Source organism: Humulus lupulus, chromosome 8 (genome assembly GCF_963169125.1).
Source record: "Humulus lupulus chromosome 8, drHumLupu1.1, whole genome shotgun sequence".
Lineage (NCBI taxonomy): Eukaryota > Viridiplantae > Streptophyta > Magnoliopsida > Rosales > Cannabaceae > Humulus > Humulus lupulus.
This window is the reverse complement of record NC_084800.1, coordinates 176,148,393-176,174,382: the sequence shown is the minus strand read 5'-3', so window position 1 is coordinate 176,174,382 and position 25,990 is coordinate 176,148,393. Positions and strand designations below refer to the sequence as shown.

Here is a 25,990-nt window from a genome sequence, read left to right as displayed (position 1 = left end):
ATTTACTAAGTACTTTATTAATAATAAAGTTTTCATTGATATAATCATTACATACAACGTTAATCCTTTATTAATGGTTCATAATTAAAAGACACTAAAATTGCTGTTTCACCTTTTTAGCTATATCTTGTTCCTAGAGTACCATTGACTTTACTAGTGAAGGTTGTGTCACAACAAGTTTGCGACATGAGCATTCATAACCTTTTCAGTTCCAAAAGTCAACCCAATAGGGAACCATTATTCAATCTATAAGAAGGTATAAATTTCATATATGTTAAACTACGTCCCCAGCCATATACATCATTGAGTCCCCAAAACAATTGTTCTTAGCTTGATTACTCTGACAAACCTTAACGCATGAATCAAAGAATCAGATGACATGTATAGGAGTTCATAGTAGCCTTAGGATTAAGATCATCGTGTATATGATCATCATTTAATGTGTTTGATTAATACTATGAAACAGTGTTTAAACAAGTATTAACAAATCACATCTGGTCCAATTCTACATACTCTCAGCATGCAAAGTACCTCCACTAAAGTGTCCTTCTACACTAGTAACCTAGATCTAGGTCACATGTATTCATAATACTAGTAGACCATACTAGCAGTAATTAATCTAAAGATTCCATAACATTGTTTTACTGCAAACTATTTAAGTTTATTATCTTAATCTCGATCCTCCCATACCAATATGAGATTAAGACCACATTGATAAACTTTGGAATTTTCTGATATTCACTTAATATTATCATATAATATAAGACATAGTCTATATATATATATAATAATTCAATTCAATTATTTATTTCATTTAGAATATTTGTCAACTACAATTGCTTTAAGGACACTATTCCCAACATAATGTCCTAAATCAAACTGCATAGTATTCACATGGTCTACATAACCTATCAATCACCCTACTAGACACAGAGGAATGTGTAGCCCCATAATCAATCGAAACATAATAAGTAGTGCCAACACTAGAAAGTTGACCTGTCACTACTAAGGGTCGAGCCTCAGCCTCTGATTCTGTCAATGCGGACACTCGTGCTAGAGTCAAGTTGTCTGCCTTCTTTGGTCCTTTCTTCTTCCCCCTTGGGAAATCTTTCTTAAGATGCCAAATTGTACCACATAAAAAGTAGGCCTTCACCCGACATTCTCTCAGATGACGTCTCCTGCTTCTGTCACATTCCAGATAATTCCTCCAACTCTCATTGCTGCCCTATTGGCCAACCTGTATACCCTGTGGCCTCCTGTCTGGGCTTGGAATTGTAATGGTGTCTGGGGTCTTCCTCTTCTGGTCACTAGGGCCTCCGCCCCTTCCAGATCCAATAAAGGGAGGTCCCTTATGCATGCGTTCTTGCACCATATCTTGTTTTCAGTGCCCTTAGCAATAAGGGTCTTGTCCACTATCTTATCATAAGTCATCGCTCCAGGTACTGAAGTAATTTTAACATCCCGAGCTATCATAACATTTAGTCCTCGAACATATCTCTCTTTTCTTATCGCATCAGTTGGTACAAGGTCTGTAGCGAACTTGGTGAACCTATCAAATTTCAGGGTGTACTCTGTAACAGACATGGAGCACTGCCCCAGATTACTGAACTCATCTGCCTTTGTAGCTCTGACTGCATCATTGTAGTATTTCTTACAAAACAATTCTCTATACTCCTCCCAACTCAGAGTCTTTACATCTCTGATCTGGGATACCACTTCCCACCAGATTCGGGCGTCCTCCGGAAACATAAATGTGGCACATGCCACTCTATCATTACCTTCCACCCCCATAAAGTCTAGGATGGAGGTGGTCATACCCATTTATTGCTTAGTTCGCAACAGATCTGGCCCTCCCTCAATGGCAACATTATAATACTTCTGACTGAATAGATCCTTAAATCCTTCCCAAGTCAAAGCAATAACATCCATGGTCTGTGATGCCACCTCCCACCAGATTCGAGCATCCTCTCTCAGCATATATGTGGCACAGGCCACTCTGTCATGCCCCTCTACCCTCATAAAATCAAGAATGGTAGTAATCATGGTCATCCACTGCTCATCCTTCAGTGGATCTGGTCCTCCCTCAAAGATCGGGGCTACTGGTTCCTGAAACGCTCATACAACAGCTCCCATCTATTACCAACCTCAGCTGGCTGCACTACAAGTACCTCTGCAGGTGGCACAATAGGGGCAACACTCCCAAACGGAGCCTGCTGCCACAGAATTCGAATCTGTTCATCTTGGCTCTGAAGCTGAGCCTGCATATCTGCCATCAGTTGCTGCTAGTTCTCAGGGACTGGCAGAGGGGTCTGGCCGTGATCATCATCTCTAGCCCCAGACCTGCAGGCCAATCGCGTGGATTTTCTTGGATGCATAATTATCCAAGTCAATCTGCAATCAACGACTCAGAAAACAGGCTATGATGACAAGGTAATAATCCTTTCATGATCCATCAGTGGAACTCCAATCATTCACAAGCAATCAATTTATAACCATTTATCCAGATATTCATCAACATGCATAGCAGTGCTGATAAGCACGCCTCAATAACATCATGCAATAGTCAAGGGCCAGGCCCTATCAGTATCTCATGCTCCCTATTAATCAAACAAATATCAACAATCATATCTCACTCAAATCATTTAGGCACATAATCAGGTGTACACAATTACCAAACCCTGAGTTGAGCTTGTCTCTCGCGGCGAATGTACATATCCAGCCAGTCTTCAGGAACCCATAAACCTAGGATGCTCTGATACTAAGTTGTAACGCCCATGATAGCCAAGACCGTTACATTGTGCGTTTATAAAAGTGCTAGACTTTCTAATCAAGTCGTTAAGTTGAAAACGTGTTACTAAAACTATAATGGAACTAGGGTTAAAAGATTTTGGTCTTAAAAACAGCATTCTCTTTATAAATAATTATTCTTTGTTTACACGGGATCCAAAAAATAATCAGATTAAAATCATTTACAAAAGATTCATGATTTAAATACAATATTAGCCATACTGAGGCAAAATAGACAGTTTAGCGATCCCTGTCCTGATCCACTCCTCGGCCAAGGCGACCGAACAGCTAACTATGTACATTCAGCCCCACAACTCTCCATCTCAGGACTGGTCTAACTTGCCTTTGCCTTTACCTGCACCACGCAGCACCCGTGAGCCAAGGCCCAGCAAGAAAACACAATAACATAGCATAAGCAATCGACAGACGATTCAATATCACATACTCCATAAACATGTTCTCAACCATTTAAACATTCATGATAACCAAGTAATCAGCATACCAAACATATTAACTCATGTCATACATCAATTACAATGATAACTAGGGTTAGCACCCTCAAGCCACACCCTCCGTTATCCCACTGACTCCGGCCCGCTTAAACCGAGCTTAGTGAATATTAAGCTGTCCTCAGCTACCAGTGGCCAAGCCGCGCTGTAACGACCCGAATTTGCTGATTGGGCTTAGGGCCTTGATTAGTGTGCCTGGAGGGCAATAAGTGGTTTAATTTGCTTGTATGTGAATTTATATGTATATATGATTATGATGCCTGTTTAATTGAGTTAACTGTGCATGTGGGCCCCGTCTGGATATTGGGGGCATAAATGTGATAAATGAAGTATATGTTGTATACGTGTGATATGTCTGTACAGCACGATCCGAGACAGTCCTGGGGAGCGGTTAGCCAGAGAGTCACAACGAGGTTGAGATTCGGACTCGGGGCGAGTCGAGGGGTAATTCAGGTATTAGTTGAGTTATGGGATTATCGGGACATGGAAATAAATATTTGGAGATATATTTGAGGATAGAATGCCTAGGCGGGAATATTTGGGGAATTTACCATGTTTGCCCTCGGGGACGTTTTGGCACCCCGAGCCTTGAGGTAACCTTTAGACTTAAGTTATATAAAACAAAAAAAGGGAACTGTTTAGAAACCTTGAGAAACCGACCCATACTTTCCGAGAACTGAAGTTAGCTTTTTCTTTCCTTTCTCTTACACTCTCTAAGGTAAAACTCAAGAGGAAATTGATAGGAAATTCTTGGTGCAAGCAAGCATAAGCAAGGGGATTCAGTTGTGTTAACTCAGAAGCTTAAAGCTTGTGGATTAAGGTTCAACATCAGGGGTTTGAATTCAGCAAGAGGAAATTTTTCCATGGAAGTTATGTTCAAGTTTCAGCCAAGTTTTAAGCTTTGCATGTGGATAGAATTTAGGTTGTTCTTGGGTGTTCTAGTTGTATTTTGGAGTAGAATTCTGTTGAGTTTTGGTGTTAATATTGAGCTGAAATGAAGGTATTATTATCTGGGATTATTGGCTTAGCTTTGGTGGGAATTGGCTTGAAGAAAGGATGAAAAACTGATGGAAAATCTGGGTTCGCTGTATGGCGTCGCGGCCCTAGGAGGGGTGTGTCGCGGCCCACATGCGCGCGCAGCCATGGGAGGCTGAGGGAATTTAAGCACGCCGCGGTGCTTGCAGGGCGCGCCGCGGCCCGCATGGTGGTCAGTGAAGAGCTAGCCTCTGTTTTAAGGCTAGCCGCGGTTCTAGTGGGAGGGGTCGCGGCCCTTAGTGTCAGTGAGGATTTTAATGATATTTTTGACTTGGGAACTTAAAGGGTAAGGCTCGAGATGGATTTTATCATTCGGATTGATAGAATTCAAGGTCCTGGAGGTAAGGGTTATGGTTTGAGATTATTTGTTGGGTTAGAATTTGATGGTCAGATATTGTTATGTGTTGTAACTAGGGTTTCGGCGAGGCTCACGTTAGCGGACTGTGCTCGGGGCATCTGTGCTCAGGAAGCTCGGAACTCAGGTAAGAAAACCCCTGTTTCCATAGAGCTTGTGTGCAGGGCTGAGCCCAATGTGTTGAATGGAAATGATATGCAGGGCCGAGCCCTATATGTTAGAATTGCAGAGCATGGCTCTTTATCTGTCTATGCTTGAATTATGTGCTTGTTGCTATATCATGTTTGATATTACATGTGTGATCGGCAAGAGCCAGGAACGGTGTAGACCGAGAACGGTGTGGGCCGGAAACGGCGTCAAGCACGATGAGTGCAAGGCCTAGAACGACAAGAGGCCGGGAGCGGCATTGAGCACGTGGGGTGCGAGTTGCCAGGGCGAGTCCCTAATAGGATACTTGGGATATCCTTACGGTGTGGCCTGCGAACCTAGGGCTTGGTAAACGCTTGGGATGACTAGGCCGTATGTGTTTAGCCATTGGTGGCCTGTTTATATGTTTGACTTGTGTATTGCATATGTTATCTGTTTTGGGTTTTCTTGCTGGGCTTCGGCTCACAGATGCTCTATGGTGCAGGTAAGGGTAAAGAGAAGATCAACCAACCATGAGCGCAGCTGGCGTGAGGCGGCGTGTACATGTCCGGCCAGCCTGGCTGTCGCAGCTAGGGGATTTTGGGAGATGCTTGTAAACGAACTTAGATTTTGTCGTTTTGACGACTCTGATCAGTTTTGTATTGTAAATATTTTCTAAACAACATTTTGGGATCCCAGGTGTAAACTTTTATGATAAGCTATGAAAAACTACTTTCTCTAATGTTTTCTTTTTAATTATGGCTTAGTTACACGTTTTGAATTAAAACCTCGATTAGTGAGTTGAAAGCACAATTTTAAATACACTTGGTAACGACTCTAAGGAGGTGGGGCGTTACAACTTGGTATCAGAGAGAGGCAAGGTTATTGGTTTTGGAGATTGACCGAACATGTACACACGCAGTCAGTGACAGGCTTAACTCAGGGTTGGTTGGTAAGATGGTTGGTATGTCTAAATATGTGTTTAAATGCCTTGTATACCTGTTTATTTTGTATAGAGCATGATGAATTAGTTAACATATGCATGATGCTAGGGCATTGCCCGCTATGTGTTATATGCTATATGAGCTGTTCTGTGTGGATTACTGATGTGCTTGGGAGGTGGTTTTGGATGTTGTTATCTTGCCTAATGAGCGGCGTCGTTGGTTGCAGGCATATTTGTTGAGATGCCTCGTCAATCAGCTAGACTCCGCGGCAGTAGGGCCGAGGATGATGATCAGGGTCATGACCCTCTACCTGCCCCGCAGAACTGGCAACAGATATTGGCTGAAATGGAAGCCAGACTGCAGAGAACAGAAAAAGAGCTACGACAGATGAGGCAGCAGGCCTCGCCTCAGGTTACTGGGCTGCCAATGCAGCAGGCTGCAGTCCCAGTACCTGTTCAGTCTACTCTGGAGAATAGGTTGGAACCTTTGTATGAAAGGTTCAGGAAGCAGCAACCTCCTACTTTTGAGGGTGGTTCGGACCCATTGCTGGCAGAGCAGTGGATGAACCTGATTTCCTTGATCTTGGATTTTATGAGGGTCGAAGGACACGACAGGGTTAATTGTGCAAGCTATATGCTTAGGGCTGATGCTCGCATCTGGTGGGATGTGGTGAGCCAGCGGAGGAATGTTGCGGTTATGACATGGGAGGAGTTCAAAAGTGTTTTTAACGAGAAATATTACAGTGTGGCAGTGCGAGCTGCGAAGGTTGATGAGTTTATCAACCTGACTCAGAATCGATCGACAGTAACAGAGTATGCAATCAAGTTTGATAGATTGGCGAAGTTTGCGCCAGATCTAGTGCCGACAGATGCGGCCAGGACGGATAGGTTCGTGCGGGGTTGAATGTTGTGATTGCCCGCGATGTGAATATCACCTTGGATCCAACGACTACCACTTATGGCCAAGCGGTGGATAAGGCCCTTACTGCAGAGAGGGCTGAGGATCAAATATGGAAGGACAGTGTTGTTAGGCGTGATGCCAGGAGAACAGTGCCTCCTTTTGTTGGGACCTGATTAGTGCTCAAAAATATCATTTTATTAGTCTTTAAAGTGTAAAATTAATTAAGTTTTAATTAATATTTTCATGGATTTATTGTCATATATTTTATATTTGAAAATATTAATTTTAATTTAATTTGTGTTTAATTTTCAGGAAATAAAATATATTTTTGACACAAAGAAAAAGAAAGGAGAAAGAAAGAATTAAAATTGAAGAAATCATGAAGAAAATGGTATTTTTGAAGGAGAAATAGGCCCAAAATGGAGCCCAAACCCAGCCTATGGCTGTTCTCACGCTGCCACGTGGCAGATCGTCATTCGCCCAGCCGAGCCGCGCCTAAGCCAAGTCGTTCCTCCAACATGTGACACGCGTCCCACCAACAGCCTGACGCCAGCCGAGCCGAGCCGAGCTGCCCCCTGACGTGCCTGCCACGCTCCTGCAGCGCCTGACGCACACACCTGCCGAACCAACGAAATCTTGCCACCTGTCCCACTCGCCTGCTCCTTGTCCCCCACTTTACCAGCAGCCACTTCCCATTTTCATCAGCTTTTTGAGCCATTTTCCCACTATAATGTACACGATTTTACACGTTTTGGGTCCTATTTTCTCTATAAATAGAGAACCAAAGCCAGTGTAAGTTATCAGATTGTAGAGTGGGAAAAATACACTTTATTATTTTGTTTCTTTTCTTGTTTCTAGTTTAGTTTTACTTATTTTAGGTGTAATATCCAACATTTTCATAATACATTTATTTATTATAAATCAAAGTTTTAATACATAAAATGTACAACTTTACAAATTTAAGAAATAGTAATGGAAAAATAGTGTTTAAAATATGATTTTATGTTTTTAATGAGATTAAAGAAAGAGAAACTTGAGTAGTCAAGTATTGGACCCAAATGTCAAATAATTTTAATTGGGGATTTTTATAAAATTAAGAAAGTTTGGCTAAAGGGCTTATTTGAAAAGAATTTTAGTATTTTGGGTCCAAGTGTAATTTTTAAAAATAAATAAATAAAAAAAAAATAAAATAAAATAAAAGGCTTCAGCCTTTCATTTTACCCGAGCCCCTCTCTCTCTCTCCTCAGAAACCCTCTCTCTCTCTCTCCTCAGAAACTCTCTCTCTCTCTCTCTCTCTCTCTCTCTCTCCTCTGCGTATTACTGTTGCCGACGACGCAGGAGTACTTTCCGGCCACCATTTTTAGCCACGCGCCGGACCGTTGGATTCAGAGGCCTCCGAACTATCGACCCACGCGGGAATCTAGAGCTCACTCGCCGATTAAACGCCTCAACCACTCGATTTAAGTTCGGCCACCCCGCGACTTCAAAGTTGCGATTCAGCCACCTCGGGCATCCGTTTGCCGATCCGTCACCACCATCGTGTTCCTCGTGTTGTGGGCTTCAAAACCCAATAACTTGTTCCTACATCTACCATAGTTGGGTGGTGGGCCCACCACGAGCCACCGCGATCCACCGTAGACCGACGGTCGAAACTTAGTGTTCGAGGTTCCGAAGTACGTTTTGAGTCTCAGAAAATCATCGTTTGACTTATTGTGGAACCCGATCATTTTGGTATAATTTCTTTAACCTATATATTGTGATTTAATTGTGATTGATTAGAGTAATTGTTATTATGTGTATTTATGGTATATAATTATATATTATTGATATATGGAATATTTTCTGTAATTTACTGGCTGTCTGGGATTATATATATTTTTTATACAGGTTTTGATTTTGGAATTGTCCACTTTATAGCCGTTGTGCTGTCTAATTTTCTAGAAAATATTAGATATTAAATCAAGTATAAAAATACATATTTAATTGATTTTATATTAATATGGAAATTATTATGATTAAGTAATTTTAATTATTATTGTTATTATTTTGTTAAGTAAATCAAGAATACAGATTCATATATATATATGAAAAGTATGATTTATAGTAAACCTATTATCTAACCATTATTATTGTATATTAATATTTGAATATTAAAATAATATCAAATATTAGTTTCCTACAGTTATTGATATTTGTAAGACCGGTGAAGTTTGGAGAAAGTATATTTATTATATCACTGGAATTGATATTATGACTAACTAATAATAATATAAATATTTATATTTATATTATTATCATTATATTGATTATTACAACTTTATGTTACAAATATGATTTCTTTTATAAAATGACTATTTGAATATATACATCCATATACGTATTGCTATTGAAGTATTTTGTTATTAATATCGAAATAAGTTTAATTATAGACGATAATTATTATTGTTGTTAGGATTATAATTATTATTATCATTTATATAGTTTCTGGTATGATTAATATACACTATCAATAGTGTATATTTACGGATTAGATAGAATTTAATAAATTATGTGCCTTGAATAGGATTTGTATGGATTTGATTGATTGACTCTTGGTGAGCCGTTTTAAAATAAGCTAAGGACCTAAGGTAAGTAAATCTCACCTTTTGTGCTTAAGTGTAAGATGCATGACTACATTGATTGTGTACATCTGATGAGTTAAGTATGGTATGATGATGATGCATATGATAAGTATGTGAAGAATGGTTATATGAACACCATAAGGGTGTTGTGTGATATGTAATTGATGAATTCTGTGATATGTGAAAGATGTCTTACTTGGTTAAGAATGATATGAATTATGTGCAAGTATGTGTTCTTATGTTGATGGATATGTGGATTACTCTATGTTCATGATTTGTTATATGTTATGATATATGAAGCGTTTAAGTTTTTAGGCTGGAAACCTTAGACCTGAGCCATAGCTCTACGTTAAGGTATAACAACGCCACCAACCCAAAGCTTCATGTATTATGACTAAAGATGTTTTGAGTTATATGAGATGTGATACAATGCCTTGATTGAATACCATCAACATCAGTCATGAACACGAACATTGGCATTTCAGCATCAGCATGTATGCATGGCATGTACAGTTATGTGATACATTATTATGTGCTATAAGACCATGCATATGAATATGAGAAAAGTTATGAAATGTCTTGAAAAGTCTTATGTAAAGTTAAACATTTTAATGACACAAGGCTTAAGCAAAGTGATAATAAGATGTTTAAAAAGGGTGCCACTGTTTTGATGAAGCAATCAAGTAAGTTCAGTAAAGAAGACGGAAGTCTATAAGACTTATAGTGGCTGCCCACTAGTGTGGGCTAGGTCAGAGTTGACCATTCAGATATGTTTGCCATGTTTCCGTCTTTCTCCTCCATATGTGTAATAAGTATGGCAGCTATGGCAACGATGAAATGAGTGTTATGATGAGCCTAGCTGAGATGATGGCTAGCCGGAGGAGAACCCATGGGATTCTATATGATATGTGTAACAAGCCCTGCAGGCATTGGCTGAATCAAACAGTGTGCACAAGTGATATTGGGCCCATAAAAATGTGAAACTAAAAGAAAGAGCATAAAAGTAAAGTTTGAAAGTGCATGAGCAATAAATGAAATGCATAAGTATATAAGTCAGCATATTAGTATATGTGCACTACAAACTCACGACATTCATGTGTATGTGTATGCATGAGATTTGCTTACTGAGCGTTAGCTCATTATGTTATTTTCCAACATTTTTCCAGGTGTGGCTTTAGCTGTTGAGCAACTTGTGGAGCACGGACTCAGTAGCAATGCAATAATGGTTTTAGAGTTTTCATATGGCTGCCTTAAATTTAAAGTATTCATACGTGTAATAATTTCTTCTAATAAGTTTATATAAAAGTTTTAAATTTTTCTGTATTTCTTCGTATCATTTTATTTAATTCTTTTGGTCAAGTGCCTTACATACTCGTAAACCCTAGAATTACGAGTATGTGGCAGACGTACCCTACCTTAGGGACGTTACAAATGGTATCAGAGCTTTGAGTTTGTAGATGTCGTATACTCGTTATGTTATTAGATTTTGGGATCTGAAATGCTACTGAGTTCCGCCACAAGACAAGCCACACGTTAATGGTTAGTATAATTTATCCATATTTTAGTTAATGTATGTTAATGATGTTGTATAATTGTATTAGAAACTCATTGTGTGTTTGAGTTTCCATGATATAAGTATGAGCTTGGATTAAATGAATATTCTCATGCACGGTAGAGAAATTGAAGTTTGTTATTTATCTGAATGCATGCCTTTATTATTGATGTGATAAATAATTGATGATTTATCGATGTCAATGTTTGGATTGTTAATTGATATTCTCAAGCTTTGAAAGTGATCTATCAGTTCAGTTAGTGTGTTAAGGGTTAATATGTCAGGTTAGTGTTTTGGAGAGCAAAGTTTTAGGTTGTTGCTGAGAGCACACACAATAAGAGACTTTAGTGAAACAGTAGTAATATATAGATAAAAAAAAAAAAAATACAGAATCTATTAAGGATTGGGGTTTTGGACACGTTCTACCTCGTCAATCAACTTTTGTTGTTCAACTCTAAGGGTCTCCCCAGTAGTTTGCAGTGTCTGAAATTTTTCCTTCATATCGACTGAGTAGTTAGCAAGAAGTGTAGTTAAAGTCCCATTCTCCTTAACCAACTTCTCCTTCTCTCGAGTCAATGCCTTGTTGGCATTTCTAATGGTTATCATCTCTTGTTTTTGTGTTTCTATATACCTTTTCAAGTGGTCAACCTCTTGTTCTCTTGCAAGAACCCGTTGGCCTAGGTTTGAGACCGATGCTGCCGCCTGAGTGGTAAGAACTAAGGAATCTTTTACAGCTTGTAGGTCTGACCTATGGGATAAAATTATTTGGTCTTTAGGGGTGAGTATGCTTTGACCTATACTAATGGCCACCTTTTTATCGAGCATAGCTGAATCCTCCACCGTGACAAGGCCAGTATCAGAATAAAATTTGGGAAGCCAAACTCTGGGAAATTGAGTATTTCGTTCTGGGATGTGTACCGTAGGATACACCATTAGCTGTGGTAGGGGTGCAGAAATTTGTGGTGAAGATTCGATAGTGGGAAGATTTGGCTCAGGTAAAGCTAAAGTTAGGTCTAAGTTCAGCTGAGATGATGAGGATGCCATAGGTTGCTTAGCTTGAGTAATGGACGGAAGTAATAATGATTTGGTTTTCAAAAGCTTGAGATTGATTGTGTTTTAGTGTGTATGTGATGAATTTTATTTATAGAAAAATGTGTTGAACTGTTGGGTCATTGGATCCTTGAATTTGTTTGTTTTCAAGATAGATATCACAGATTTTATCTTGTTCAATGTGTTACGCTATCCTCTCTGATGATGAAAGTCAAACTTATTAGATGTTGTCGACATGGAAATCACTTCTATTGATTTTGCGATCCTGATTTGAACATGGAAACAATTTGTAAATTGTTGAATGAATCGAGGTGATAAATGTTATTTACTGAATTACTATGTAGTGTGAATTACTTTCGGCGATTAAATTATAGTATATTAGCTGTTTTATCCCGAAAGTAAGATAATGTATTACTTGTGTGAAGTGATGACTGAGTATTATTGGTATAGGTGTTGAAATGAGACATGTCTAACTTATTAGACATGTGAGAATTATTCGTTTTCGTAGATGAAGTGGTGGATTGGTCAGTCAAGACTTATCCCATGTTTTATTCAATGAAGGGATACTAAGCTAAGTGTGTGAATTTCCGAGTGGCCACGGTTATTTGCATTCTAGCATAGTATCAATATGCCCTTTATTATTTTATACATTTGGAAACAATTTTGATTTTTAAATGTTTTCTTAGAGAAAGAATGAGAGTCAGGCTTTTCTGAACTGGTACCTAATGAATGGCCTATCTCACTATTTCTCATTCAGGGCAAGAAGTCGGTTTTGACAACGAAAGGGTTTCACAGAGACTTGGTTTTAAAGAATAATCTTCATCGGCTATATAATTGTTTTCTAGTTATCCAATTTTTTTTATGTCGAAAAACTTTCTATTGAACAAACTTGTTGCTCAATTTAGCATCTATTATCAAGGTATAACCAGTCAATTGCATCTGCTTAAAAAAAAAAAAAAAAAAAAAAAATTGACTGTAAGACATGAAGATCAAGGATGTTTTCATGATGATGGTCATTTTCTCTTCTTACGTTATGTGGTTTGTGTTCAAAAGTATGGATGATGAGGATTCGTTTGTATTTTCGTATACATTCATTGTAATTTATACTATTGTTATAGCTTATTTCCTTTCTATCTATATTGTAGTCCTCATGTGAGGTGTTTACACATCCTCGCCTTTTTATATATGATAAGGATTACAAGAAGTCAGGAATAAGTTTTGTTTTCGGGGTGAAAGTAAGTGTTGTGTATAAAATCTTATGCTGTGAAATGTTGTTCTGTTTATTTGTAATGGTAGTTATTGTCTCCGATTATCAAATTTTAGTTTGAAATTTCGAGGACGAAATTATTTTAACGGGGGAAGGATTGTAATATCCAACATTTTCATAATACATTTATTTATTATAAATCAAAGTTTTAATACATAAAATGTACAACTTTACAAATTTAAGAAATAGTAATGGAAAAATAGTGTTTAAAATATGATTTTATGTTTTTAATGAGATTAAAGAAAGAGAAACTTGAGTAGTCAAGTATTGGACCCAAATGTCAAATAATTTTAATTGGGGATTTTTATAAAATTAAGAAAGTTTGGCTAAAGGGCTTATTTGAAAAGAATTTTAGTATTTTGGGTCCAAGTGTAATTTTTAAAAATAAATAAATAAAAAAAAAATAAAATAAAATAAAAGGCTTCAGCCTTTCATTTTACCCGAGCCCCTCTCTCTCTCTCCTCAGAAACCCTCTCTCTCTCTCTCCTCAGAAACTCTCTCTCTCTCTCTCTCTCTCTCTCTCTCTCTCCTCTGCGTATTACTGTTGCCGACGACGCAGGAGTACTTTCCGGCCACCATTTTTAGCCACGCGCCGGACCGTTGGATTCAGAGGCCTCCGAACTATCGACCCACGCGGGAATCTAGAGCTCACTCGCCGATTAAACGCCTCAACCACTCGATTTAAGTTCGGCCACCCCGCGACTTCAAAGTTGCGATTCAGCCACCTCGGGCATCCGTTTGCCGATCCGTCACCACCATCGTGTTCCTCGTGTTGTGGGCTTCAAAACCCAATAACTTGTTCCTACATCTACCATAGTTGGGTGGTGGGCCCACCACGAGCCACCGCGATCCACCGTAGACCGACGGTCGAAACTTAGTGTTCGAGGTTCCGAAGTACGTTTTGAGTCTCAGAAAATCATCGTTTGACTTATTGTGGAACCCGATCATTTTGGTATAATTTCTTTAACCTATATATTGTGATTTAATTGTGATTGATTAGAGTAATTGTTATTATGTGTATTTATGGTATATAATTATATATTATTGATATATGGAATATTTTCTGTAATTTACTGGCTGTCTGGGATTATATATATTTTTTATACAGGTTTTGATTTTGGAATTGTCCACTTTATAGCCGTTGTGCTGTCTAATTTTCTAGAAAATATTAGATATTAAATCAAGTATAAAAATACATATTTAATTGATTTTATATTAATATGGAAATTATTATGATTAAGTAATTTTAATTATTATTGTTATTATTTTGTTAAGTAAATCAAGAATACAGATTCATATATATATATGAAAAGTATGATTTATAGTAAACCTATTATCTAACCATTATTATTGTATATTAATATTTGAATATTAAAATAATATCAAATATTAGTTTCCTACAGTTATTGATATTTGTAAGACCGGTGAAGTTTGGAGAAAGTATATTTATTATATCACTGGAATTGATATTATGACTAACTAATAATAATATAAATATTTATATTTATATTATTATCATTATATTGATTATTACAACTTTATGTTACAAATATGATTTCTTTTATAAAATGACTATTTGAATATATACATCCATATACGTATTGCTATTGAAGTATTTTGTTATTAATATCGAAATAAGTTTAATTATAGACGATAATTATTATTGTTGTTAGGATTATAATTATTATTATCATTTATATAGTTTCTGGTATGATTAATATACACTATCAATAGTGTATATTTACGGATTAGATAGAATTTAATAAATTATGTGCCTTGAATAGGATTTGTATGGATTTGATTGATTGACTCTTGGTGAGCCGTTTTAAAATAAGCTAAGGACCTAAGGTAAGTAAATCTCACCTTTTGTGCTTAAGTGTAAGATGCATGACTACATTGATTGTGTACATCTGATGAGTTAAGTATGGTATGATGATGATGCATATGATAAGTATGTGAAGAATGGTTATATGAACACCATAAGGGTGTTGTGTGATATGTAATTGATGAATTCTGTGATATGTGAAAGATGTCTTACTTGGTTAAGAATGATATGAATTATGTGCAAGTATGTGTTCTTATGTTGATGGATATGTGGATTACTCTATGTTCATGATTTGTTATATGTTATGATATATGAAGCGTTTAAGTTTTTAGGCTGGAAACCTTAGACCTGAGCCATAGCTCTACGTTAAGGTATAACAACGCCACCAACCCAAAGCTTCATGTATTATGACTAAAGATGTTTTGAGTTATATGAGATGTGATACAATGCCTTGATTGAATACCATCAACATCAGTCATGAACACGAACATTGGCATTTCAGCATCAGCATGTATGCATGGCATGTACAGTTATGTGATACATTATTATGTGCTATAAGACCATGCATATGAATATGAGAAAAGTTATGAAATGTCTTGAAAAGTCTTATGTAAAGTTAAACATTTTAATGACACAAGGCTTAAGCAAAGTGATAATAAGATGTTTAAAAAGGGTGCCACTGTTTTGATGAAGCAATCAAGTAAGTTCAGTAAAGAAGACGGAAGTCTATAAGACTTATAGTGGCTGCCCACTAGTGTGGGCTAGGTCAGAGTTGACCATTCAGATATGTTTGCCATGTTTCCGTCTTTCTCCTCCATATGTGTAATAAGTATGGCAGCTATGGCAACGATGAAATGAGTGTTATGATGAGCCTAGCTGAGATGATGGCTAGCCGGAGGAGAACCCATGGGATTCTATATGATATGTGTAACAAGCCCTGCAGGCATTGGCTGAATCAAACAGTGTGCACAAGTGATATTGGGCCCATAAAAATGTGAAACTAAAAGAAAGAGCATAAAAGTAAAGTTTGAAAGTGCATGAGCAATAAATGAAATGCATAAGTATATAAGTCAGCATATTAGTATATGTGCACTACAAACTCACGACATTCATGTGTATGTGTATGCATGAGATTTGCTTACTGAGCGTTAGCTCATTATGTTATTTTCCAACATTTTTCCAGGTGTGGCTTTAGCTGTTGAGCAACTTGTGGAGCACGGACTCAGTAGCAATGCAATAATGGTTTTAGAGTTTTCATATGGCTGCCTTAAATTTAAAGTATTCATACGTGTAATAATTTCTTCTAATAAGTTTATATAAAAGTTTTAAATTTTTCTGTATTTCTTCGTATCATTTTATTTAATTCTTTTGGTCAAGTGCCTTACATACTCGTAAACCCTAGAATTACGAGTATGTGGCAGACGTACCCTACCTTAGGGACGTTACATTAGGTGACAAAAATATTGGTGAGGTTAGAGTGTAGTTTTTGTATTTCTTATTCTCAATAGTGATATTGATTCTTCTTATGCTTCATTTCCATATCTCATTAATTATTTTGTTTCTCATCCTCTAATTTCTTTTCTAAAATTATTTAGCATCTCTTACATAAGTTCAGTCATGCTTTTTTTATGTAACTTAGATTGTTAATTTATTTTAGTATATTTGTTATATTGTATGTCTTTTACTGCATTCTGCCAGTGGTATTTTGTCGCTCTTGGATATATAATATGATATGCTATGAAATTAGGAGTTAGATTCAATTTAATCTAGATTATTTAATTTGTACTTTTACCATATACATCTTCCAGTTGCAATTAATGGTGTAGAATTGCAACTGTGTTTTGAATTAATATCAATGTTAGAATAGGTTTTACAGCACTACATCTCTACCTTGTCATGCTCTTTATCTGGTCGCTTTCTTTAATCTATCATTTTAATTTCACAAAATCCATCTCTTCAATTCTACTTTATTTTTATCTTTTATTTACTAATCTAATCTTTAGTTGTGTTTGCCTCTCTGTGGATACGACATAGCCCGATTACTACTGCGACCGCTTAGGAGTTTATTGGGCGATATCAGGACTAGTCGGGGCAATGGCCCCAATGAGCAGAAAGGAAGAGCTCCAGATTCATTTACTCCTCCTAGTACTGATAGGAGAGTGCGGGGTGCTTTCACCGGCCGTCAGGGTGGCAGTGATAATTGGAGGAGTTTCCCTATGTGTCCACGGTGCAGGCGACGACACCAGGGTGAGTGCAGGATCAGAGCCTGCTTTTTTTGTGGGAGTGCCAGCCATTTGAAGAGGGATTGTCCTCAATTTAAGAAGGAGGAGCAGAAGCAGAGTGACAGTCTTGCTCCTGCCAGGGTGTTCACTTTGACACAGACTGAGGCGGAGGCTAGTCCCTCAGTGGTGACAGGTCAGATCTCTAGTGTTGGTTCTTTGTATTCTGCATTGTTTGATTCAGGGGCTACCCATTCATTTGTATCTGCTAGGGTGATAGATCAGCTTTGTAGACCTAGTGGTGTGTATGCTAGGGGATTTCAGACTTTGTTGCCAACAGGAGAGTTGGTAGTCTCTAGGAAGTGGATTAGGGCATTGCCTGTGGAGGTAGATGGTAGGGAATTGTTTGTTGATTTGATAGAGTTAGAGATGGATGATTTTGACATGATCTTGGGAATGGATTGGCTATCCAAGTATGGGGCAACAATAGACTGCAGGCGTAGGATGGTGACTTTTGAACCAGAAGGGGAGGTACCCTTTGTGTTTGTGGGGACAGTTAGTGGACCGCGTGTACCGATGATTTCAGCCTTACGGGCGAGGGACCAGATACAGGAAGGTTGCATAGGGTTCCTGGCAAGCGTTGTGGATACTTCTAGGGTGGTGCCGATTGGACCGGGTGAGACAAGGGTGGTGTGTGAGTTTCCGGAGTTGTTTCCAGCGGATTTTCCAGGGTTGCCACCTCAGAGGGAGATTGACTTTTTTATAGAGTTGATACCAGGAACGGAGCCAGTATCTAGGACACCTTATAGAATGGCTCCAGCGGAGTTAAAGGAGTTAAAGATTCAGCTGCAGGAGTTACTTGATTTAGGGTTCATTAGACCGAGTTTCTCACCATGGGGTGCTCCAGTGTTGTTCGTTAAGAAGAAGGATGGATCCCTCCGGATGTGTATTGACTACAGGGAGCTGAATAAGCTAACCATTAAGAATAAGTATCCATTGCCTAGGATCGATGATTTGTTTGATCAGCTACAAGGAAGGACAGTGTTCTCCAAGATAGATCTCCGATCAGGTTACCATCAGCTAAGGATCAAAGAGGAGGACATACCAAAGACCGCTTTCCGAACGAGGTATGGACACTATGAATTCCTGGTTATGTCCTTTGGATTAACCAATGCCCCAGCAGCTTTTATGGAAATGATGAATAGGGTTTTCAAGGACTATTTGGACAAGTTTGTGATTGTGTTCATCGACGATATCTTGGTATATTCTCAGACAGAGATGGAACATGAGCAGCATCTGCGATTAGTACTACAGCGGTTGAGGGAGCATAAGTTGTATGCTAAGTTCAGTAAGTGCGAGTTTTGGTTGCCACAAGTTACATTTCTGGGCCATATCGTTAGTAAGGAGGGGATTCTGGTTGACCCAAGCAAGATTGAGGCGGTCAGAGATTGTCCTAGACCAAGTAATGTTCCTGAGGTGAGAAGCTTTCTGGGTTTGGCAGGGTACTATCAGCAATTTTTTTGAGGGGTTCTCCAGAATAGCTACGCCATTGACAGAGCTGACAAAGAAGAAGACCAGGTATGTCTGGATGGACAGATGTGAGAACAGTTTTAAGGAACTTAAGCGACGATTGATTACCGCGCCAGTACTTAGCTTGCCGACAGAGAATGAAAAGTTTGTGGTCTATTGTGATGCGTCTAAGCAGGGTTTGGGTTGTGTGTTAATGCAAGCTGGCAAGGTGATAGCCTATGCATCAAGGCAGTTAAAGGAGTATGAGCAGAGGTATCCTACACATGACCTAGAGTTAGCAGGAGTGGTGTTTGCACTTAAGATTTGGAGGCATTATCTTTATGGTGAGAAGTGTGAGATATACACTGACCATAAGAGCCTAAAGTATTTCTTTACCCAGAAGGACTTGAATATGCGCCAGAGGCGGTGGCTGGAATTGGTTAAGGATTATGATTGTGATATCCTTTACCATCCTGGGAAGGCTAATGTTGTGGCAGATGCATTGAGTCAGAAGGGCCCAGGACAGTTGTTTAGCTCGAGGCAGATATCCCATAAGTTAGCTGAGGATATGACCAGAGCGGATATAGAGTTGGTGGTTGGACAGTTAGCCAGCATCACTCTTCAGTCTACACTCCTTGAGAGAATCAGGGAAGCGCAGGAGAAGGATTCTCTGTTGTGAGGTCATAGAGAGAGTGCTTTAGTCGGAGCGACAAAGGACTTCTCCATTTTAGAGATGGGATTACTGAAGTACAAGGGTCGGATCTGTGTTCCGATGGATTCTGACCTCCGGCGAGAGATCTTGGATGAATCACATACCACTCCCTATTCTTTGCACCCGGGTACGATGAAGATGTAGTAGATTATGTGGCTAAGTGTTTAACTTGTCAGCAAGTCAAGGCTGAGCACCAGAGGCCAGCGGGGTTATTGCAGCCTTTGCGGATCCCAGAATGGAAGTGGGAAGATATTACTATGGATTTTGTGGTTGTTTTACCGAGAGTTGTGGGACAGCATGACTCTGTGTGGGTGATTGTGGATAGGTATACCAAATCCGCCCACTTCTTGCCAGTTAGGACAACCTATACTGTAGAGCAGTACGCTAAGTTGTATGTAAAGGAGATTGTTCGACTTCATGGGGCTCCGAGGTCGATAGTGTCGGATAGAGACCCCACCTTCACTTCCAAGTTCTGGGAGAGTTTGCAGAAGGATATGGGCACGCAGTTACGGTTTAGTACCGCTTATCATCCTCAGACGGATGGCCAGTTTGAGAGGACGATTCAGATATTGGAAAATCTGCTGCGGGCCTGTGTGCTTGACTTTGGGGGATCGTGGAGTAGGTATCTTCCTTTGATTGAATTCTCGTACAACAATAGTTATCAGGCGACCATTGGTGTGGCTCCGTACGAGATGCTTTATGGAAGAAAGTGTCGATCACCTATTCATTGGGATGAGACAGGTGAGAGAAGGTATTTGGGTCCAGAGATGGTTCAGAGGACCAATGAGGCAGTTGAGAAGATCAGAGCGCGTATGCTTGCCTCCCAGAGTCGACAGAAAAGTAATTCAGACCTGAGACGTAGGAGCGTGGAGTTTCAGGTGGGTGATCATGTGTTCCTTAGGGTTTCACCCATGAGGGGTGTGAAACGATTTGGCGTTCGAGGAAAGTTGAGCCCCAGGTTTGTTGGCCCCTTCGAGATACTGGAACGAGTTGGTGAGGTAGCTTACAGATTAGCGATGCCTCCAGCTTTATCGGGGGTTCATGATGTATTCCATATATCTATGCTCTGGAAGTATATGTCAGACTCAACGCATGTCTTGATTTTTGAGAATTCGGAGCTTGATCAGGATTTGTCCTATGAAGAGAAGCCGGTTCAGATTCTTGACCGAAAAGATAAGGTCTTGAGGAGCAAGACCATAGCCTTAGTGAAAGTGTTGTGGAGGAACAACAAGGTTGAGGAGGCGACGTGGGAACTTGAGTCAGAGATGAGGGAGAGGTACCCCGAGTTGTTCACGTAATTTCAAGGATGAAATTTCTGTAAGGAGGGGATAGTTGTAACGACCCGAATTTGCTAATTGGGCTTATGGCCTTGATTAGTGTGCCCAGAGGGCAATACGTGGTTTAATTTGCTTGTATGTGAATTTATGTGTATATATGATTATGATGCCTGTTTAATTGAGTTAAATGTGCATGTGGGCCCCGTCTGGATATTGGGGGCATAAATGTGATAAATGAAGTATATGTTGTATACGTGTGATATGTCTGTACAGCACGATCCGAGACAGTCTTGGGGAGCGGTTAGCCAGAGAGTTACAACGAGGTTTAGATTCATACTCAGGGCGAGTCGAGGAGTAATTCGGGTATTAGTTGAGTTATGGGATTATCAGGACATGGAAATAAATATTTGGAGATATATTTGAGGATAGAATGCCTAGGCGGGAATATTTGGGGAATTTACCATTTTTGCCCTCGGGGACGTTTTGGCACCCCGAGCCTTGAGGTAACCTTTAGACTTAAGTTATATATAAAAAAAAAAAAAAAAGGGAACTGTTTAGAAACCTTGAGAAACCGACCCATACTTTCCGAGAACTGAAGTTAGCTTTTTCTTTCCTTTCTCTTACACTCTCTAAGGTAAAACTCAAGAGGAAACTGATAGGAAATTCTTGGTGCAAGCTAGCATAAGCAAGGGGATTCAGTTGTGTTAACACAAAAGCTTAAAGCTTGTGGATTAAGGTTCAACATCAGGGGTTTGAATTCAGCAAGAGGTAAGTTTTCCATGGAAGTTATGTTCAAGTTTCAGCCAAGTTTTAAGCTTTGCATGTGGATAGAATTTAGGCTGTTCTTGGGTGTTCTAGTTGTATTTTGGAGTAGAATTCTGTTGAGTTTTGGTGTTAATATTGAGCTGAAATGAAGGTATTATTATCTGGGATTATTGGCTTAGCTTTGGTGGGAATTGGCTTGAAGAAAGGATGAAAAACTGATGGAAAATCTGGGTTCGCTGTATGGCGCCGCGGCCCACATGCGCGCGCAGCCATGGGAGGCTAAGGGAATTTAAGCACGCCGCGGTGCTTGCAGGGCGCGCCGCGGCCCGCGTGGTGGTCAGTGGAGAGCTAGCCTCTGTTTTAAGGCTAGCCGCGGTTCTAGTGGGAGGGGTCGCGGCCCTTAGTGTCAGTGAGGATTTTAATGATATTTTTGACTTGGGAACTTAAAGGGTAAGGCTCGGGATGGATTTTATCATTCGGATTGATAGAATTCAAGGTCCCGGAGGTTAGGGTTATGGTTTGAGATTATTTGTTGGGTTAGAATTTGATGGTCGGATATTGTTATGTGTTGTAACTAGGGTTTCGGCGAGGCTCACGTTAGCGGACTGTGCTCGGGGCATCGGTGCTCAGGAAGCTCGGAACTCAGGTAAGATAACCCCTGTTTCCATAGAGCTTGTGTGCAGGGCTGAGCCCAATGTGTTGAATGGAAATGATATGCAGGGCCGAGCCCTATATTTTAGAATTGCAGAGCATGGCTCTTTATCTGTCTATGCTTGAATTATGTGCTTGTTGCTATATTATGTTTGATATTATATGTGTGATCGACAAAAGCCGGGATCGGTGTAGACCGAGAACGGTGTGGGGCCGGAAACGGCGTCAAGCACGATGAGTGCAAGGCCGAGAACGGCAAGAGGCCGAGAGCGGCGTTGAGCACATGGGTTGCGAGTTGCCAGGGCGAGTCCCTAATAGGATACTTGGGATATCCTTACGGTGTGGTCCGCGAACCCAGGGCTTGGTAAACGCTTGGGACGGCTAGGCCGTATGTGTTTAGCCATTGGTGGCCTGTTTATATGTTTGACTTGTGTACTGCATATGTTATCTGTTTTGGGTTTTCTTGCTGGGCTTCGGCTCACAGATGCTCTGTGGTCCAGGTAAGGGTAAAGAGAAGATCAACCAACCATGAGCGCAGCTGGCGTGAGGCGGCGTGTACATGTCCGGCCAGCCTGGCTGTCGCAGCTAGGGGATTTTGGGAGATGCTTGTAAACGAACTTAGATTTTGTCGTTTTGATGACTCTGATCAGTTTTGTATTGTAAATATTTTCTAAACAACATTTTGGGATCCCAGGTGTAAACTTTTATGATTAGCTATGAAAAACTACTTTCTCTAATGTTTTCTTTTTAATTATGGCTTAGTTACACGTTTTGAATTAAAACCTCGATTAGCGAGTTGAAAGCACAATTTTAAACACACTTGGTAACGGCTCTAAGGAGGTAGGGCGTTACAACTTGGTATCAGAGCGAGCCAAGGTTATTGGTTCTGGAGATTGACCGAACATGTACACACGCAGTCAGTGACAGGCTTAACTCAGGGTTGGTTGGTAAGATGGTTGGTATGTCTGAATATGTGTTTAAATGCCCTGTATACCTGTTTATTTTGTATAGAGCATGATGAATTAGTTAACATATGCATGATGCTAGGGCATGGCCCGCTGTGTGTTATATGCTATATGAGTTGTTCTGTGTGGATTACTGATGTGCTTGGGAGGTGGTTTTGGATGTTGTTATCTTGCCAAATGAGCGGTGTCGTTGGTTGCAGGCATATTTGTTGAGATGCCTCGTCAATCAGCTAGACTCCGCGGCACTTGGTAACGGCTCTAAGGAGGTAGGGCGTTACACGCGCCCTGTGCGCAAATATTGTGTACGGCACCCTTAGGTCGCTATCACATGTCCCATAGCATAATACCATCATTGACATTATACAGATAATGGGAGCTCTTAGTCCCATCACAAACATATAACCGGGTGTAGTTTTCTTACCTTTAAATTCGCTAGCTTTGTTCACTTGATTCCTTGAGCACGATCCCTCTCGAGCCCTAGCGCTCACCTAATCACAACCATAGATCAAAGTCATCACCAAACCTCAAGTCCAAAACCTAGCCTTGGGACCAATCCTGAGCCCTCAGGAAGCTCCAATTCCACCAAACGAGGTAGTGGAATCGAACCCCGAACCCCCGGGAAAAAACCCTTGAAAATAACTCAAAAACCCCTTTCTGGAAATAGGGTAGCGCTACAGCGCTCTAAGGAGGGCACTACAGCACTACAAGCAGAACCAAAATACCCTCAGCATGCTTGGCCTAGCGCTACAGCGCCCAAAGGCTAGCGTTGTAGCGCTAGTCATAAACAGGCAACACAACATTTTCCCTTCCTGCAATTTCCCCAAGCCAACCCTTACCAAAACTCTTCCAATCCTCAACCAAACTTGAAAACAAGCTTATTAACATACTCCACTCATCCCAAGCATCCCAAATACTCAAAACCCAAGCACATGCATCTCTAATCTCAAAATTCACCATAGCTGATCCTAAACTCAGAAACTTAGCAGAAACCATAGAAATCTCAGAGTTGAAATCAAAGTTCCTTACCTTTAACTGGAGAGTTGATGCTAGGATATCCTCTACTCTTCCTTGGATTCCTCCTCCTCTAATCCTTGGCTCCAATTCCCTAGAATTCCCCATCAATTCAGCTTAAATACCTTAGTTAAAAATTAAAACCAAAACTGAAGAAACTTCAAAGTTTTACCTCAAGTGAATGGTTTGTTCTTACTAAACCCTTGCCAATTCTTCAAGCCTAACTCAGAAACCTTATGGCTCAACTTGATCTAGCTCTCCTCTGAACTTTGCTCCAAGAACCCTCAAGAAAAATGGTGGAAAAAGCCTAAACCGACCTTTCCTTCCTTCCCTTCTTTCTCTTTCTTTTCTTTCCTTCTTTTTCCTTCTTTTCTTTCTTTTCAGACTTCTATTTTATTCTACGAACTCCACTGAGCATAAAGCCTTAGTTATGCCTGTCCTTATCTGCCAAATGACCACAATACCCTTCCTTTTAACTCTAACTCTTTTAATCCACCTAGGGGTATTTTGGTCATTTCACCCAATTCCCGCTAATTCCTCGAGTGTCTCTAATATTTACCACTTACTTCCTGATATTTAATTAATCACCTATTGTATTCCTCGAGGTCAAAATATACCCCAATATGTTCTCTAAATTCCCATTTATACCCCCAAGCTTACCCCGAGCCGGGTACAAATACCCGCCGTGACTTTTTCGCTAACCTGCTCACTAAGATTATCTCGAATCACAGATCACAAATATATCCACATAATAATGTGGTCTCAACAATTATTGCATATATATATATATATATACAGTTATGCCCTCAATGGGCCAAAATTACAATTATGCCATTTTTACCCTAATGAGAGCCTACATGCATACTAATACACATAGTCATGCATCTCAAATATTCAAATAGCCATACAACATGCTTTTAATCATTAAATCACATATATTTTGATTATTCCCTCCCGACACACTAATCAAGGACCTTAAGCCCTATTAGTAAATTTGGGTCGTTACAGGTGTTGTTTTCTAAAGTGCTCATAGAGAGGCTCCGACCTGTTTTAAGCCCCTAGCTATTGCTGCAATACTGGTGCCACAACAGGTGGAACAGCTGGTGCAGTGTTCCTTGCTGAAACTTGGTGTTGTCTCAGTAGGTGAATTTGTTCTTCTTGTCTCTTTAATATAGCTTGCATATCAGCACACACCTGCTACCAGTTCTTAGGAGCTAGAGGAGGGTTCTAACCTTAGTCGTTGTCTCTAACCTGACTTCCAGGGCCGACTAGTTCATTTTATTTCCTTGGAAGCATACTTCCAAATCTATCTGCAATCATTGACTCGACACATCAGGCAATAATAACGGTACCCAACACCACCCCACGGTCTAAGATCGAACAATTTAGCATACACATGCAATAATAGTGCTAATAAGCAGTTCATTAGCATTCACATTTAGCAATCATGCTAATAAGCAAGCCAATTCATATTCATGCTTAATCAGGGTGCTAATAAGCATATTCTTTAATATTCATTGTAGTAATAGTGTTAATAAGCATATCCTTTATCATCCACATAACAGTCAAGGGCCAGGCCCTATCAGTATAACTCATGATTCTAAATCAAGCAAGCAAATAAGACATTCATATATCAAATACGCAAGTAAACACAGATTAACATAAATAGTTACTGAACCCTGAGTCGAGCTTGTCTTTAGCGGCGAATGTACATGACCAGCCAATCTTCAGGAATCTTTAAACCTAAACGGCTCTGATACCAAGTTGCAAGATCCTCCTAATCATAGAACATTACACTGTGTAATTAAATAGTGCTTGTAACGACCCAAATTTGCTAATAAGGCTTAGGGCCTTGATTAGTGTGCCTGGAGGGCAATAAGTGAATTATTGTTATAATATGTGATTTTATG

The 25,990-nt window shown here is 39.6% G+C and overlaps 2 long non-coding RNA genes across 2 annotated transcripts; both read left to right on the top strand.

Annotated features, from left to right (window-relative positions):
- The first annotated feature begins 7,544 nt into the window (after positions 1–7,544).
- LOC133798688 (uncharacterized) lies at positions 7,545–10,600 on the top strand. The gene is made up of 3 exons (XR_009875975.1): positions 7,545–8,387; positions 9,220–9,283; positions 10,444–10,600. It is a non-coding gene; the product is annotated as an uncharacterized LOC133798688 (long non-coding RNA).
- Positions 10,601–11,635: 1,035 nt separating this feature from the next.
- LOC133798687 (uncharacterized) lies at positions 11,636–16,311 on the top strand. Its single transcript, XR_009875974.1, has 3 exons — positions 11,636–14,098; positions 14,931–14,994; positions 16,155–16,311. It is a non-coding gene; the product is annotated as an uncharacterized LOC133798687 (long non-coding RNA).
- Positions 16,312–25,990: the final 9,679 nt, after the last annotated feature.